Here is an 18,264-nt window from a genome sequence, read left to right on the forward strand (position 1 = left end):
GTCCTCGGTGGCTCTTCCGCTCATGCAGCGGGCTGCGCTCGCAAAGGGGCGCAGTGCTCGGACCCCGCGGCCTCTCGCGTGGGCCTCGGGCGGGTGGAGCCACGACAACCGCTGCAGCCGCCCGGAGCCCCGCCGGCCCCAGCGCGCCGACTGAGGCCTCGCGGGCGGCGTGGCCCGGCCTCGGGTGGGGGCGGGGTCTCCGTTGGGGGCGGAGCTTAGCGCCGCGGGGTGGGCGGGGCGGGGCCTCGCGAGGCGGGGCCTCCGGGGGGCGGGAGGGCTTTAGGCTTTGGGAGGTGGCGGCGGCCGCCGCGGCGGCCGAGGGGAGGGGACAACGGGGAGGGGAGGGGAAGGGAGGGGAAGGCCGCGAAGGGAAGGGGGCGGCCGGCCGCGGGGAGGGAATGAGTCACCTGACCGCTGCCCGCGCCGCCCGCCGGGCTCGCTCGCTGCCGTCAGTCGGGCCGCGCGGCGCCTCGGCTCTGGTGAGTGGCTCGGCGTCCCGCGCGCCCTTCCCGGGAGGATCCGCGCGGCGGCGCGCGGTCGGGGCCGCCCGCGGGCAGGTCCGGGGAGGCGGGGAGGGGGACCCGGGCGGCGGGCTTCTGGGCGGGGGGCGGCGGCGGCGGCGGCCCCTGTTCCTGGAAGTGGCCTCGTCCGCCGGAAGGGGCGACCTGCCTGCCTGCGCCCCGTGCTCCGAGCGCGCGGCCAGAGCTCTTGTTTACGGGCCCGCGCTGCACTTTACCCCCGGGCGGGCGGGCGCGGCGGGGGGGCGGGGAAGTGGCCTCGGCGGCGGGGTCCCTGGGCTCCCACTACCACTCCCCCTCGCCCCCGCCTCTGCGGCGCCCGGGTCCGAGCCCGGCAGGCCCTCCTAGCCGCGGCCCGCCCGGGCTGTGACACATCAGCACCGCCCGCGCGGCTGGCCCCGGCTCGGTATTGTCCTCCCGCCCGCTCCCACCGCCCTCCGCACCCGCCGCGTCCCGAGAGCCGCTTGCCTCCGGTCTGCCTGGCCTGGGTGTCTGTCGCGCGTGGAGTCTCGTTTAGAATGGCCGAGGTCGTGGCTGCAGCAAAAATACCCCCTTGCGGGGCTGGGTTTAGCCAAGATCGGCGTGGACGACCGGACATCCCAGAGCTCCCTTTGTTGGAGTTTTGCCCACACGTCGTAATTAAGACTCCCACGGTGCGGTGAGGCTGGGTGCCGCGTATAGAGACACCAGCTTTTTGTGCTGGTTTGATGGAACTCGAGTGCCATTGCTTTCTCATTCTTGCGCGGCGGTTTTATGTCACCGAGCAGCCCTGCGCGGAATGCCTTTGTGCAGTGAGCCTTCTGCGTTAAACTTGGGTTGATGAAGGTATAGTGTAGTAGTAATTGTGAAAGACGTGTGTGGGAAAAACAGGCTACTCTGTGGTGAGTGAAGGAACAAAGGCTTGTTTTGTAGGGATGCTTCTCTATTTGGAGAAACGCATCGGTGTTGGGACTGTTAACCTATGGAGGATGCCACTGCTAGGTCTCTGTTCATCTGCTTTAACACTCCTTATATTTGGACGCTGTGCATTTAAAGCGGTTCAGAAAGATAAGGGGTGGAAACGCCGGACGTGTTGGTGACCCAGCGCTTGAGCGCTTCACATGGTCAAGCCGAGAAATGGGAAGAGGTAAGCTTGCTTCTTCCTGGTGTGGGCTAGTGGTGCAAGGGCTGGGGTGGGTTGGGCTTCAAGGCACTTGGCCACTTCTGCCTTTGGCAAAAGGAGCCTTGGGGGAAAAAGGGACTCTTGGTGAGTCAGCTTGAGTGGGATGGCTTTGGTTTGGTGACTGCATGGCCTCGTGTATATTGTTGTCGAACAGGGCCATGTCTAGTGGTTTACCGTTGTTCAGAATGTTGGTTGGATAACAAGGTAGGATGACTCCTTAAAAAAGTTGGGTTGCTGAGTCATTCACCCCAGCCTGAGAGGTAATTAAGAACAGCTGGTGCAGATACTCTCATCACATGCCTCCACCATAAAAGGCCAAGGAGCACTCGAGAGGGGTTGCTTCGGAGGGCTGACGGGGACCCAGCGGGCACCGTCTGTTTTGATACAGGTAATCAGTGGGTCAAGTGCTCCAGCAGCGGGAGGAAGTGGCCAAGTGGTGCTGAGGTTGTGTGTAAACACAGAGTGGCCGGCCTCATGACCTACTGCCTGAGAATAGATTTGCGCTGGAGAGAGCGAACACCGAGGGAGAAATCTGCAGCTAGGAGTAACCTAATGACAAGATTGTAATAAAAACATTGACTACCTTCCCTGCACTTTGTCTTTGGTTCCCCTCTTGCGGTTTTGTTGTTGTATGGTTTCTGCATGTCAAAAGCCAGCTTAATGTGTTCTTCATAAAAACTTTATGAGAGCACAGAAGGAGACTCCCTCTTGGTTTCCATTGGCCCTTGGCTTTGCATGCATACGCTAGTAGTTTCTGTTGGCAGGGGCAAGGGTTAGGTGAATGTGAGTGGAACTGACAGGTCTCCTTGGGTCAAGTCCAGAAAGAGCTGTCTAATGAAGGGCAAACTGTATATATCTGTCTCATTCTCTTAGGTACGGTGATGGAGTGTCTTTACATCTTAGTTCATTACTTCTTGCTTTAAAAATGACCCAAGCTTACCAGCCAGCCCCCATTGTGAACAAACTTTGTGGAGGCCGGGAGGACTGGCCCTTACCTGCGGTCGAAAGAATGACTAATTCTTATTGATGACAATTCACTTCAAACATTTCATACATGGAAAAGTGGTTAATATTGTTGCTGTAAGTTTGGGACTATAGGAGATTCGAAATCATGACTTTTTTAGGTATTAGCGTCTCTAAGGTGGGGTGCAAGATGATCCATTTGGAAGAAAATATTAAGGCTCTGATTTTTAAAATGTTACTTTCATGTAAAATAAAAAAGCTTCAAGATACAGATTAATAGTAGCACATGCGTGTTATATAATGTAGGTGCATATGCTCCTTTTTTTCTGTCGGGGAACAAAGAATTTGTTCACCACTGCCAATAACGTTCTTTCAGCAACTGGAATATTTTTGTTTAAACTTCTGATTTCCTTTTAAGAACTAGCATTTTTTCAAAATGTTCTTAATATTAGTTTAATTTTTATTATATATGTAGTTTTATTCTTTTTATACTGCATGATTATTATTTTTTAATGTTTATTTTATTTTTGAGAGAGAGCACAAGTGGAGGAGGGGCAGAGAGAGAGGGAAATAGAGAATCCGAAGTGGGCGCGGTGCTAACAGCAGAGAGCCTGATGGGCTCAGACTCGCAGACCTCAAGATCATGACCAGAGCTGAAGTCAGACGCTTAACCAACTGAGCCACCCAGGCGCCCCTATACTGTACTTTAAAATTTAGAAGCATGAGTGTAAATTTCTTATCACAGTTGTTGATATCAGGAATGGAAATACAGAAAATACAGAGTTGCCCATTACGTGCGATACCAGATACCATGCATTTTGAATTTGGAGACCAGCCAAGTGGTTGGCTTGTTTAATGTATACGATCCGATGAAATGTAATAATATGAAAAAGTGTGCAGTGGGAGCCCCTGAAGATAATCCACACATTGGAGTGTAACTTGTATATAACAAATTTTTTTAAAAGTTACCCTTTTCAGTTACTCCTTGAAGTCTTTTTTTAATATTTATTTTTGAGAGAGAGAGTGAGTGAGCGAGCGCGCTGGGAAGGAGTGAAGAGAGAGGGAGACACAGAATCCGAAGCAGACTCCAGGCTCCAAGCTGTCAGCACAGAGCCCGACATGGGGCTCGAACTCACAACCGTGAGACTGTGACCTGAGCTGAAGTCGGACGCTTAACTCACTGAGCCAACCAGGTGCTGTCATTTTTTTGAGCCAAGTTTACATCTCCTTTAGGAAGGATTAATAAGACTACATATTTAGCAAATCACTTGGGAAGTGGGATTTCCCCCCTTACCCTTAGGAGAATGTGTATATTCAGAAAATCAACTTCTAGGCATGCTGAGGGATGGTTATTATTTACCATTCAGTTAAATCCCATTGGCCATATGCGTTTTGTACTCCTGTCTTGTGAGAAATGATGTTTAGAATAGTGATGGCAAAGCCCTTCAAAATGACCAGTTGTCATAAATTCTCTTCACAGTGCAGATTTTCTGACTAATGTTCTGTTAATGGGAGCATTGCTTTAACCCTAAAACTCTCATTTCCTGAGGGTTCTACTAAATGGAGTGTGCATTTTTTTTGTGGTGGAATAGATGATTTATGAAACTTTTGATTTAAAAAAACTTGCCCAATAGTCTAACAAAGCCCCTGGCAATGGGTAAATTAAGCACTATTTGCCAGAATCCAAACCCCTTTGGAGAGTAAATATTTCAGGACTGCAGGTAAAACATAGACTTACACCACCGTGAAACCTGGACTTCTGGCTTACTCAGTGTATAGTTTAACAGGACTGAAGTTGTGGGTTTGGTCAGCGTGCAATTGACAGAGAAGCAGTAAGCAAAGTGGTTCAAAGTGGGAGATCTGGAGCCGGACAGCCGATGATCAAGTTCTAGCTCTACTACCTACCCGCTTTAAACCCTTGGGCACGTTACTTCACCTAGTTGTGCCTCCTTTTCTCATCTGTAAAATGGGGATGATAATGGTAGAACGTATATAATAGAGACTATTTGGAAATTGAAAGCATTAATATACGTTAAGTGGTTAGAACAGTATTGGCTCTGTCTTAAACATTACTATACATGTTAGGTATTATTATCTGTTCAGACTCAGGGAAGTGCTCAGTTACACAGCCACGTTTTGTAGCCTCTTTGAACTGAATTGCAGCCACTGATCACAAGGGAGACCGAAGAGATTGTGTGGATATGCATCAGATTGCTGCTACTAAAAAAAACAGTTCCAGAGAACATTCTGATGGGAAGTCAGTAGCAGCAACTCAAACACCCAACTTCTGAGGGCAAGGAACACAGGATATGGCTTTTTACTTAAGGATCTAACCATCTCAGCAAATGCCCCAGAGGTGGTCATTACCAGTTAATTGGAATTGGCTTTGGAAGAAATAAAAACATTTTCTATTCTGCATCTAGTCTATTCTGTATGTGAGAGTTGGGGACGTTGTGGTCTGGCAGGTTTAGTAACCTGTCCACTTGCTCCTGGCATATTAACATCAAGACAGACTCATTTCTTAGTTTTCATTCCCAAGCAGTTTGTTGGGAACATTTGGAATGTAAATATACCTGCCAATTACTTCTCAGTATTGCATTTTCTTTAAATGACATGCATACTCCAGGACAGAAAAATTATCCACAATAAACAGTGGATATGTTTGTCATATGGCTTCTTATACCTGTAGGTCATTCCGAAAGGTTGTGTCAAACATTCTGACCATCCTTTGGGCTAGAGTGTGACTTTCTTTTTTTATGTATTTATGTATTTATGTATGTATGTAATCTCTGCACCCAACTGGGGCTCAAACTCACGACCCCAATATTAAGAGCTGCATGCTCTTCTGATTGAGCCAGCCAGGCTCCCCAGAGTGGGAGTTTCTTGATGATGAAGATCCATATCTCCTGTTTTATCTCCCATGGAACATTGAGTGTACCTTGGCTGTGTTTGTCCTGCCAACTTCTGGTTGCTGCACTCGTGAGTATAGTATAGATTCATTTTAGTTCTGTGGTCTTCAAACTTGGGGATTTTTCAAAGAGTGAAGGAGAGAACATTATGGGCTGTACCTCTTAAGTTACATTAAATGTGTACCAAGTTGAAGCTCTTTTGATCATTTAAAATTCTGCGTTCTGTTTTCATAATTGGTATGAGTATTGAGGAGGCAGTTGGATTTAAGTCATTCTTTTAGTTTATCTCCTGAGATAGAATATTTGTCTTGTGATTTTTTTTTTTTACCCTTAATTGATTTAGAATTGAACTGTGTAAAAATATAACTTGGATAGTCTAGATGTTAGACTGCTCATATATCTAACACTTTCCTTTAATATCCTAACTCCTCTAGAACAGATCTTTTGTTGTGTTTAGGATAAGGAACAGGTTAGAGAATATTAATAGGATAATAAAAATTGCCCCAAACAAACATAAGGAAGAAATAGTAGTTGCCAGGATCTTGGTTGTTAATGGCTGTTGTAGGAGCACAGTGGGCATGCCGTGAAGTTGGGCGGACGCTGGTTCCTCTCTCAGTGTTGGCACAATTTAGAAAATGTTACCTTGATGCAGTTGAAGCTGTGTGTAAATCGTGTTCTTTTAAAAATAAATTGAAATGGTTTTCTTAATGCCTTAGGAAACTCATTCAAAAGAATATTTTTGTAATAAAGGTATTATTCCCAGCTTCTATCCAATAAAGTCATTTCCACTTTTTTTTTTTTCTTTCTTAGATTGGCTCAGAGTCATAGCAGACAGATGTATACTCCATTTCTCCATTCCCCATTAAAGCAGAATTACACTAAAAAGTGTTTTTATATATGGAGTCCATTTTCGATTCCTTTGTAGCCTGGAAGTTGACAATATCCTACCTGCATGGTAACGAACAAAATAGTGTGGTGAGGGAACTGTCTTGTTCCTCTCTCCTACCGTTTTTTTCTGTTGATCTTTTTACTGACTTGTCTGCCTCCAGGATTCCAAGGGGAAGTGTTTTTGGCTTAAGGAGGTCAACTCTTAGGGTCCCGCCGAAGAAATGGAGATATGCACCCACTCAGCTTCCTGTTGCTGGTGTCTTCATATTCCTAATGCCTTATTCCTTCCTTAAAGTGCACCAGCACCTCTTGGAAGTCTGCTAAATCAGTGAAGAAAACTATCCATTAGAGAGTTTGTTGTAAAATATGTCTATAAAAGATTTATTAGTCTTTGAATAAATTTATGAGGTTATAATTATTAGGTTGTCATTTTGGAGTAAGTAAGATCAGTAATTTTAGTAAGATCAGTAATTTCATTAGTGTGTGTTTTGCACTTAAATACAATTTATTAAACATGTAAAGTGGTTATCAAATCTTGGCCCAAGACACTTTTTATTTTCAAAGAATGTAACATTTTCTTATTTACTGTTTTATTCCCATCGTGGCTCAGAATTGTCCTCTAGATAGGATTTATCACTTAATTAGAAGGAGAGGAAAAAAACCCATTGGCTCTTTTAATCATTTTCCCCACATTAGTAGACTTTTCAAGTAGAAAAGCATTTTGCCCAGCTGAGTAGTGTCACCTGCCTTTATTCCCAGCTGTTATCCAGGGGAATCAAAGGAGATGATAGATAAGGCTGTCTGTAGCTCCTATACCTTGGCCTGCTTCATTGTCTCTTTGTGGTAAAGGAGTGTCGTGAGCACTGTTCAAACTCTGGATATAGTTCTTTGGGGTTTTAAAACCCGTGTTTTGCCTCTCCTGGCCTGCCTGTTGTCATCGGCCTGGTTTGTTGTCTGTTTCCCTAGCCCGGGAGGGCCGGAACACCTTTTCCTCTCGGGAATGGGTAGGTAGCAGTGCTCACCCGTGGCAGAGGGACCCTGACACCAGCTTCCCTGCCCTTGCTTCCCAGACCCTTGCCCTGCCCCTCCGCTGAGTTAACGTTGAACAGCTATCTGGTCTCTGGAGAGTAAAGAATAATTGTGTTTTTGAGTTTCAAGGCGCTCTGGTCTCTTATCTTCTTGTGCCTGCTGCTCCTCTCCCCAAACTTAAACACAAACACATATTCAACTTTTGGTGTGTGTAAATGGTAGGGTTGGTAAATTCATTTAAACGTTTGTGGTGTGCTTTTGTATTAGGTTTTGGGTTTACGTTTGATTTATGAAGCAAATATTTATGCCTTTGTATGCCAGGAACTTCTGTAGACATTGGGAGTACAAAACGTTTCAGAAGTTACTGTCTAATAGAGAAACAAGCCATTACTATAGCATGTATTAATTGCTGTAATAGCAACGTGCAAAATGTGCCTTGGAACCATAGAATGTGGGAAACCTAAGTTTTAAGAAATCAGGAAAGTCTTAGGAATGTCATTGATGAATGCATGGTCAAGCAGAGGAAAACAGCTTGTTTTGACCTCTCTTTTGAGAAGCTTAGCACTGAAGGAGAGTAGACAGGAGGGATTTTAGTAGGGGGAAGTTGGATCAGGAAGAGTGTGTGTTTGTGTATGTATGTATTTAAAAATAAGGTCAGTGGGAAAAGGTTGGATCTGTCATTCTTTTGTGCTTAGCTAGTTCCTCTTACTGTTGCAAGATGGCTCCCAGAAGTTCACGTGTTATGAGTCAGTGACTAAGTTCCTTGGGAGACGACTATTTTTTTTTTTTTTTCCTGGCATGTCTCTTATTAAGTAAAATCTTTACCCAAAGTTCCATAATAGATGCTGTCCTGACCCTCTCCTCTCTGTTCATGGGCCAGCATTTTGCTTAAGCCCTTACCCAAATGAGTCAGTGTCAAGAGCAATGAGACCATTGTGATTAGCTTAAATGTATGGTCATTCGTCTTCATTTGGGACTGGGATCCGCTTCCCCAGAAACACAAGACCTCAGGTAGAGAGTAGGTTTGTGAGCACAATCAGAGTTTGGTTAGAAAAGTAGTGGGTGGTCAACAGTGTCATCCTAGCCTGCTACTTACACCACCACTGTATAGAGACCCACCCTTCTGATTAGAAAGTGAAAATATGGGTTTTTTTGGGTTTGGAATTTTAGGTGACTTTTTCCCCCTTTACCTTCTATTTCCTAACATAATCAGGTCTTGCTTTTCCCGTCAGATTATATAAATGTTTTATTTAAAAATATTAAAAAATTGAAAATGCCCATTTTACCGAAAAAATGACCAATGGGAGGACTGTTTCAGTACTCAACGCTTCTAAAGTTCTCTGCCATTTCTTATATTTTGTAGCTTCTGATTGTATCTATACCAGGAGATTCCCTGTCTTAATCTGCAGGGCATACCCACCTGCAATGTCTGTGGCTCTCCCGAGCAGGAAGGCTAGCCTGGCTTGAATAGAATGGTTGATTCACTGACTTGGATGGGCAGGACTGTTTGGAACCCAGCCTCTTAAATTACACATACAGACAGGAGCATCGCATCCTCTCTACACACACATTCCCCTGCTAGGAGAAAAAGTGGTCGTTTGGACTTCCAGAATAATGCCACTTTAAGTTTATACAGTAAGTGTCTAGCCTCCCAAACTTTGTAGAGCATGTTTATATGTTAAACGATTTTTATTCTTGTCATTCTTGTTGCTTTTTTTCAATCCCAGGTTTTGGTGCTGTGTATGCTATGTGAAAGGCAGACAAATAATATAAACACAAACAGTGTTGTAAATTCACAAAATAGCAGTTAATTGCTAATAATTTTTCCTATTTGAGAATAACTAAGAGGCTGTGATAGATGGTTAGGGTAGGTTTTCAAAATGGTATTACTTTTTTGGATAGAATTTATAAAGACTAGGGGCACCTGGGTGGCTCAGTTGGTTAAGTGCCTGACTTCGGCTCAGGTCATGATCTCATGCCTCGTGGGTTCGAGCCCCACGTCGGGCTCGAGCCCCACGTCGGGCTCTGTGCTGACAGCTCAGAGCCCGGAGCCTGCTTTGGTTTCTGTGTCTCCCTCTTTCTCTATCCCTCCCTCGCTTGCACTCTGTCTCTCAAAAATAAACATTAGAAAAAAATTAAAAAAAAAAAAAGAATTTAGAAAGACTATACTGCCAAAAGAACTTTTGTCTCAGGTAAAAAGCAATAGTATTTATCTACTCCATGTTCCTTAAATAATATTTGCACTAAGAAATGTTTCAACTTTTTTCTTTTTTAACAGACCTCATATTTACTTATTTGACAAAATCTTGTAATGAATATATTTGGGAAAGTAGCTATGTGGGCTTAGGTGGAAAGTCTGTAGCTTGGAAATCCCCATTTAGAGATGGTAATGTTGACTGCCAAGTTAACTTAATAAATAACAAGAAAGGGATTTAAACATTTTAGTTTTAGCTATGTGTATTGAGATGCTGTAGCACTATGGTGGCTATCAGGGATTGCTGGATTAGGTTATTTTTAAATAAAGCATTTCAATTTAATACTTAAAATTTCAGATCTGTGATTCATGCAATATTCTACTTGCTGCTATATGATTGCTTCCTTATTTAAAGGTATTCCTTTGAAGTTTTTACTCTTAATTTTTTTTCTTCTATTGTTTTCTTTCCTTTTTTTTTTTTTATCAGATTTATTATGAGTTGCAGCAAGATGATATTTAAGGAAAGGTTGGGAATTTGAAGGCACTATTTTGGTTGTCCTTTTTTCCTTCCAGTTACTTTGCATACTATATGTATTAACTCTTAGACCTAGAGTCAGTCTGACCTTGATCTAGTTTTAGGACTTTCACTTTCTCTAGGCAATCAGAAGTAAATAATTTGGATCATGGTTATACTTTTTATAGTTGGAAAACAAAATGATGTATAAAGAATCTATAATACTTCATTTAAATGCAGGACATGGACACTTAATACTTTGTATTGAAAATAACTCTCCAAAGAAGACATCCAGATGGCCAACAGGCACATGAGAAGATGCTCAATGTCACTCCTCATCAGGGAAATACAAATCAAAACCACACTGAGATATCACCTCACGCCAGTCAGAGTGTTTAAAATGAACAAATCTGGAGACTATAGATGCTGGAGAGGATGTGGAGAAACGGGAACCCTCTTGCACTGTTGGTGGGAATGCAGACTGGTGCAGCCACTCTGGAAAACTGTGGAGGTTCCTCAAAAAATTAAAAATAGATCTACCCTATGACCCAGCAATAGCACTGCTAGGAATTTACCCAAGGGATACAGGAGTGCTGATGCATAGGGGCACTTGTACCCCCATGTTTATAGCAGCCCTTTCAACAATAGCCAAATTATGGAAAGAGCCTAAATGTCCATCAGCTGATGAATGGATAAAGAAATTGTGGTTTACATACATAATAGAATACTACTTGGCAATGAAAAATGAAATATGGCCTTTTGTAGCAACGTGGATGGAACTGGAGAGTGATGTGCTAAGTGAAGTAAGTCATACAGAGAAAGATACCATATTTTCACTCTTCTGTGGATCCTGAGAAACTTAATAGAAGACCATAGGGGAGGGGAAGGGAAAAAAAAAAAGAGAGAGAGGGAGGGAGCCAAACCGTAAGAGACTCTTAAAAACTGAGAATAAACTGGGGGTTGATGGGGGGGTGGGAAGGAGGGGAAAGTGGGTGATGGGCATTGAGGAGGGCACCTGTTGGGATGAGCACTGGGTGTTGTATGGAAACCAATTTGACAATAAATTTCATATTAAAAAAATAATAAAAAAATAACTTTGAGTGAAATATCTCCTAGCATTCTGTCCTTGAATTGTCCATACATAGTTGAGTATAAGTATAGACTTTGACTTAAGTTCAACATAGTTTAATGTCAGATCCCTTTTAATGACATGAGATTGTTTATGTAATCCAAGAAGTGTTAATCAGATATTAATTAACCAAATGATGAGTAATAAAGGGAAGTTTGCTCTTCCTTGAATGCCCTTTTACTCTAACATTGTTCTCATCTCACATAGGATACTTGAGGCATTTCTCTCTGTTCCTTATTCTTCCATGCCTCTTCACTTTCACCCCCCCCCCCCCCCCAAAAAAAAAAACCTGTGCACACCTGCCACTTAAGGACATGTATGTGAATTGAAATGTATTATTTGGATCTGGGGGCAGAGGACCCCTCCAACCTTTAAGTTATCCTCGCAGGGTTTTAGTTTCCACATCTGTAACAAGTGGGAAGTGGGTCATACTGGATGGATGTGCTCCTTTAATTAGAAATTCTTTAATTCTGTGAAACCAGCAATTATCTTGGGCGTACTTGTCCAGTTTTAATGTTTTCTCATGCTTAGTTATTTTGAGAGAGAGAGAGCAGGAAAGGGGCAGAGAGAGGGAGAGAGAGAATCCCAAGTAGGCTCCACGCTGTCAGCACAGAGCCTGACATGGGGCTTGAACTCATGAACCCTGAGATTGTGACCTGAGCCTAAATTAAGAGTTGGACGATTAACTGACTGAGCTACCCAGTTGTCCCTTAGAGTAAAGTAGCGTTGTTTTTCTCGTGGGAAACCTGAAGCGTGAAGTCCAGTACCTCACAGATCACATACTTCGTAATACTGGCTAAGCTCTAATTGTATCTCAGTGCTTCTGTTCTTTCCAATGTTATCCTGCTGGTAGTTGTTAAAATAACCTAAACTGGAATTTCTCTTGCATTTCATAATTCTGTGTGTTTGTTTCGCTCTTTAACCTTTTTTTAAAAGCCTTTGCAAGATGAAATAGATCAGGAGCTACCTACTTAAGTCAAATGGATGCACGCTTGCCCTTGTTCAGATGGTTAGACCTGACTTGATGGATCCTTCCCCCTTATGTTCCTGTAACAGAGTTTTCTTTTTCCCCATTAAACCATCATTTTTAGAGTCTTATACAGTTTCATTTCTCCTTTCACGATTACTATGAAGATATCCATGGAGGCTACCGTGTTTGAGAGTTGCCCATAAATTTCACACGTAGTGATAAGCCAGTACCACTGATGATATTATAAAGGGGGAAAAGTAATTGACATTCTTGGAAGTTGACTCCTTGGGTGCCTTCAAGGCAATTGCAATAAATGTCAACTGCATTTTTAATGAAAGCACATTGTTTTGTTTATAGTTGTCTGTTTTAACATTTTTCTGATTATAAAATAAAATGTATTTATGGTTCAGAATTTCAATGCAGAAACAAACAACAATTACCTAGATGTAACTGTTGTTAATATTTTGATATTAACCAAGGTTTCTTCCGGACATTTAAATGTGAGATGCCTGTTAGACATACAATTAGTAATTTGAGCATGCAGTTGAGTACATGAATATGAAGTTCAAGAGAGCTGTCAGAATTAGACCAAATATAATGTTGAGAGTGTACAGTAAGTCCATGAGTGATCCCATCCTTGCCTTGAGTTTGCATGAGTTCACCTAGGGAACGTGTGCAAAGAAGAGGAGAGACCCGAGGACGAATTCCTGGACCGTCCAGCATTTAGAGACTTGGAAGAGAAGGTTGATCCACCAAAGAAAATTGACAAGTGGCTGCGGTGAGGTGGGAAATCAGGATTGTGGTATCCTGGAAACCAAGTGAAGAAAGGATTTCAGGGAGAGAATGGCCAACCTATTGAATGTTGATGAGAAGCTGTAGAAGGAGACTGAAAATCTGCCATTTAGCAGCATGGAGGTCATTGATCCTCACAAAGTGGTTTCCATGGAGTGGAGGGGGAAAGGCCTGGTTTTAGTGGGCTCAAGTGAATTCGGGAAGAGAAGGGACTGAAGATGGTATGGATATAAATGGCTCTTTTTGGGAGTTCTGTTATAAAGGGGAGCAGAGAATTTTATTGTAGATGGAGGGTATGGGGAGAAGAGCCATTACAGTATTGTTTTGTGTGAAAATGGGAATGCTGCGTATTCATGTTTTCTTGGTGAGACTTTGCAGAAGTTTGTCAATTTTACTGGTCTTCTGAAAGCATCACCTCGTGGTTGAATTAATTCTACCAAAAGCAAATGCAAAATTTTATGATGTGAGTGGCTTTCTTGGTTAAATACAATAGATTTCATCAGATTTTGTAAGGCAGAGAACCAATGCCCTAGTGGTTTGGCAGTTCAACAACTTGTTTCTTTAGAAGATACCCTCACTTTTTTTTAAAGAATCTATTTGGAGTAGTATCACTGTCAATATAAAATATTAAACAGTATGTATAACATTGTTCCAAGTGTTATATTGGGAATAAAGAAATCTTAACTATATTTCTTTACCCTCCCTGTTCCTGGTTTTGTCAAAATAATGTAAGATGTTAAAGGTTGATTTTTCTCTTTGTCAAATTTCTTTTCTATTTGGAGAATCTTCAAAATATTTAAGACTCACAAAAGTTATCAACAATTTATACTTAACTAAACTTTAATATTTTTGTTTACTATTTAAATATCTTTTAATTTATGTTTATGTTTTTAGTACATGTTTTTGCTTTAAAAAATACAGAAAGATATATCATAAAGGAACCCCATCTGTTGTGCATCATCCTACCTCTAATTTTGCTTCATAGATAATATTCATCTTTACTCATTTCTGCAATTTACTTTTTCTGTTGGTTACCTCTATATCTCTTTGATGGTTATACCTGAGTTTATGAACCTAAGACAATATCTGTTGACTTCCTTTTACCATGGACGTTGACCATCATCCCACTTATATTTATAATCTCTTTATTTCTGTTCTTGGTCACCTCTCCAACCCCAAAATTTGTTTTAATTTGGTCTCACCAAGGAACTATTTTTTTTTTTTAAGTATCTTTTGACTCCACATTATAAATTGCATGGAAATACTGGCTTTCCTTTCAGTTCTGATTCTATCTCCTAGCGTGTCAATTTTACTTGCATTTTGTCAAGATTGACAATGTCTGCATTCCATTTTATAACTGTAGGTAAGCCTTCTGTTATCTGTCTATTCTGAAAGTTGAAGACCAATGACCAGTGTCCATATTATTATGCCCGTGTCAGTGTTGGGCACCTGAAAGCTGAGGAGTGTGCTCTGGTACTTCTTTGACTAGAGTTTCAGTGTGGCCTTGTGCCCCTCAAAAAACACTTCTAGCGTCAAATTCAGATAATACTAACAATTATTGAGCACTCATTATGTGCCAGGCACTGTCGTAAAAACAGTTTAATATTATTATAATTAGCATAATATTATATTATTGTATATAATTAAAATTATTATTGTATATATACTTTCATTTGATCCTCTCAACAGAAAGTACTATTCTCGTCCCTACTTTACCCCAAAACAGAGGGCATGTCGGAGGTGTAAAGTACCTTGCTCGGCTGGCCGAGTTGTCGTCATGCTATCAGCTGCTGATCTGTGCTGTCCACCCTGGTGGTCTCTGGAGCAGCTGGGTGCTGTGCTTGTGCGGTTCTGACAGTCTTTCGGTTTGAGGTGTGCTCTCTGATAACTGCCGTCTGCCCCTGATTGGGGGATCTCAGGATGTCCTGGGTGAATACTTCCAAAGTGGTATAGGAGTGAGGGCTTCCCTTGAAGGAGGCTGAGTGAGTTTGGGAATTTCACTCTTTGGGGGAATTTTGGGGTATTTTCACTCTTTGCTTATTTTCCTCTCTGAGTTTCTTGTAGGAGCCCTAAATTAACTGGGAGGGTAACTTCTGTACCTCCTTTTCTGCCCATCAGTTGCTCATCTTAGAAACCCTACCGTTAAGGGGCACCTGGGTGGCTCAGTCGGTTGAGCGTCCGACTTCGGCTCAGGTCATGATCTCGCCGTCTGTGAGTTCAAGCCCCACGTCGGGCTCTGTGTTGACAGCTTGGAGCCTGGAGCCTGCTTTGGATTCTGTGTCTCCCTTTCTCTCTGTCATTCATCCATTCATTCTCTCTCTCTCTCAAAAATAAAAATTAAAAACATCAGAACAGTGCTGAAAGAAGGCTTAAGTAAATGGGGAGACTTGTCATGTTTGTACATGAGAAAACTCAATTTATATATTGGTTCTCTCCAGATTGATATATGGATTCACTGCGGTCCTAATCAAAATTCTGCTGGCTTTTACAGCTCAATGATAAGAAAATGGCTCAGTTAAACATGAGCAGAAAAACTGAACAGATATTTCACAAAAGAAGATCTACAAATGGCCAATAAAGCACATAAAAAGATGCTCCACATCAGTAGCCATAAGGAAATGCAAATTAAAACCACAGTGAGATACTCCTGTACATTTATTAGGATAACTAAGATTAAAAAGACTGGCATTACCAAGAATTGCTGAGAATGTGGACCAACTGGAATTGTTATACACTGCTGGTAGCAATATAAAATGATACAATTGCTTTGGAAAACTGTTTAGCAATTTCTAAGAAGTTAAACGTAAACCTACCATATCACTCAATTTTTCCGCTTCGTATTGATTTACCCAAGAGAAATGAAGTATATGTCCATATGGATGTTCACAGAAGCTTTTCTACAATAATCCCAACCTGGAAGTTGTGTCTATCTTTGTTAGTTAAATGGATAAACAGTGATATAGCCATGCAATGGAATATTATTTGGCAATAGGGAAACATCTGATGTATGCAATGTGATTGTCATTCAGCTGAATGAAAGAAACTGGAAACCAGAGGACATAATGTATGATTCCATTTATATAAAAAATCATACAAAATGCATGGTAATCTACACTGACATAAAGCAAATCATTGGTTACCTGGAGCCAGGGGAAAAGGGTAGGAGAGACCTCAAAGGGGCATGTGGAAATTTTTTTTTAAGTGTTTATTTTTGAGAGTGGGTGAGTGAGTGTGTGTGTGAGGGGCGGAGAGCAAGGTGGACAGAGGGTCGGAAGCTGGCTCTGTGCTGACACCAGTGAGTCTGATGCTGGGCTGAAACTCACAAACCGTGAGATCACCACCTGAACCAAAGTTGGACGCTTAACGAATTGAGTCACCCAGGTGCCCTGGCCTGTGGAATTTGAGTGATGAAATTTCTATATCTTTTTTTTTTTTTTAATTTCTTTATCTTGATTGCAGTGGTGGTTTCATGCACATATACAAGTGTTAGAACTCATTGAATTGTACTCTTCAGTGCAGTTCTATGTAAATCATACCTCAGTGTTGATATATAAATTAGTGACAAGTGCATGATAAAAAATACATATTCAGTAAACTAGCTTTATCAGTGTGGGCCAATTCTAGTTTCTAGTTCATATTTTCATAACATCTAGTTCAAGTGAGTTATAACAATCCTATTAAGGATCAGGTAGCTGCCAAATATGGTAAGCAAATAAAAGACTTCATTGTTTCTTAAATTCAGTAAGAAGGTATAATCATGGAATCCGTTATTATTGTTTTGCTTCTGGAGCTCAGGTTTCTTGTGTTCCTTCTTTTTTTTTTTTTCCTCCTTTATTCCCTTCCAAGCTATCTTTTTTAAAGATTTTTTTTTTAAATGTTTTTTACTTATTTTGAGAGAGAGAAAGAGAGAGCCTGAGCAGGGGAGGGGCAGAGAGAGAGGGAGAGAGAGAATCCTAAGCAGGCTCCATGGGGCTTGATCCTGGATCCCAGCAACTGTGAGTTATGACCTGAGCTGAAATCAAGAGTCGACCTTAAGTGAGCCACCCAGGTGCTCCTCCCTTCCAAGCTGTCTTAAACTTATTATCCGGAATTATCAAAGTTGGATTTACTGACTTGGGAAGTAAAAAATCTTTCGTTTCTGACCTCTTGGTTGGTGAATCTGTAAGGACCTTCTTCAGACTTCTCTAACCATTCAGACTTCTCCCTTCTATGTACAACTTTGGCTTCATCTTTTCAGATAGGGAATTAGACCAAGTAAATAAAATATCCATGATTAAATGGATAATTTTTGATGTCAGGAAAAGTAAAAAAGTCCAGCTTTCCCTGTATGGAAACAGGGAGTGAACCATGAACTGCAAAAATTGTAGTGATTCACTCACCTTCTCCATTCCCCACACCTCATTTAAAAAAAGACTGTGGCATCTTCAGTTACATAGTTTTAACATAGATTTCCAGGTCATTTTCCCAGTTGTCACTGTACAAGTCCTTTACAAAACAGTGTTTTTTTTACAAAATTTTTGTTTTTTCTGCTTTCATTCAGCTTTTTTTTCCCCGATATATATTTATTCATGTACCTTATCTAGTCATACTTAGGAGTTTTTCATAAGGCTGAGGGAAATGGATTTAGAAAATGTGATTGGGGCACCTGAGTGGCTCGGTGAGTTAAACGTCCAACTTTAGCTCAAGTCATGATCTCACGGTTCAAGAGTTCAAGCCCTGCATTGGGCTCTGCCCTGACAGCACAGATCCTCCATCCCCATCTGTCTCTGCCCCTGCCCCACTTGTGCGTGCTCGCTCACTCTAAAAAATAAATAAACATTAAAAAATTTTTTTAAATGTGATGATTAGATATGATGATTAAGCAAGCATGATATTTAAGATCTGTAAAAAGCTAAAGAAAATAGCAAATCTTGGTCACCGAGTTATTTATTCTTCCTGGCTCTTCCTGGCAGGTGAGGTGTTATAATGTTGTATGTAAAGTTATGTATGTATATATTTTATATTATATATAAAAAAGCCCTGAAAGGAAAGACTGAGAACTAAAGGTGCACACACACGATACTGTTGGGTCTTTGCCACCCACTTGACCAACAGAAGATAAGGTGTGCCTGATTCAGAAGAACACTCGAACTCTGGGGTATCTTGGGTAAATTCTAACAGAAACTGGCTTAGGACAGCTTGAAGCTTAGGAGGGAG

The 18,264-nt window shown here is 41.9% G+C and overlaps 1 protein-coding gene across 3 annotated transcripts in view; it reads left to right on the forward strand.

The window, feature by feature from the left end:
• The first annotated feature begins 388 nt into the window (after positions 1-388).
• Positions 389-18,264, forward strand: part of BACH1 (BTB domain and CNC homolog 1) — a 44,364-nt gene continuing 26,488 nt past the window's right edge. Inside the window, exon 1 of one of the 3 annotated variants that reach the window (XM_030328590.1) lies at positions 389-479. The gene's annotated coding sequence lies outside the window, so the exon portion shown is untranslated. Of the gene's footprint in view, positions 480-995; positions 1,645-3,817; positions 3,837-18,264 lie in introns of those variants that run through there. The other 2 variants (XM_030328592.1, XM_030328593.1) reach the window with 2 other exon arrangements.

This window comes from Lynx canadensis, chromosome C2 (genome assembly GCF_007474595.2).
Source record: "Lynx canadensis isolate LIC74 chromosome C2, mLynCan4.pri.v2, whole genome shotgun sequence".
Taxonomy (NCBI): domain Eukaryota; kingdom Metazoa; phylum Chordata; class Mammalia; order Carnivora; family Felidae; genus Lynx; species Lynx canadensis.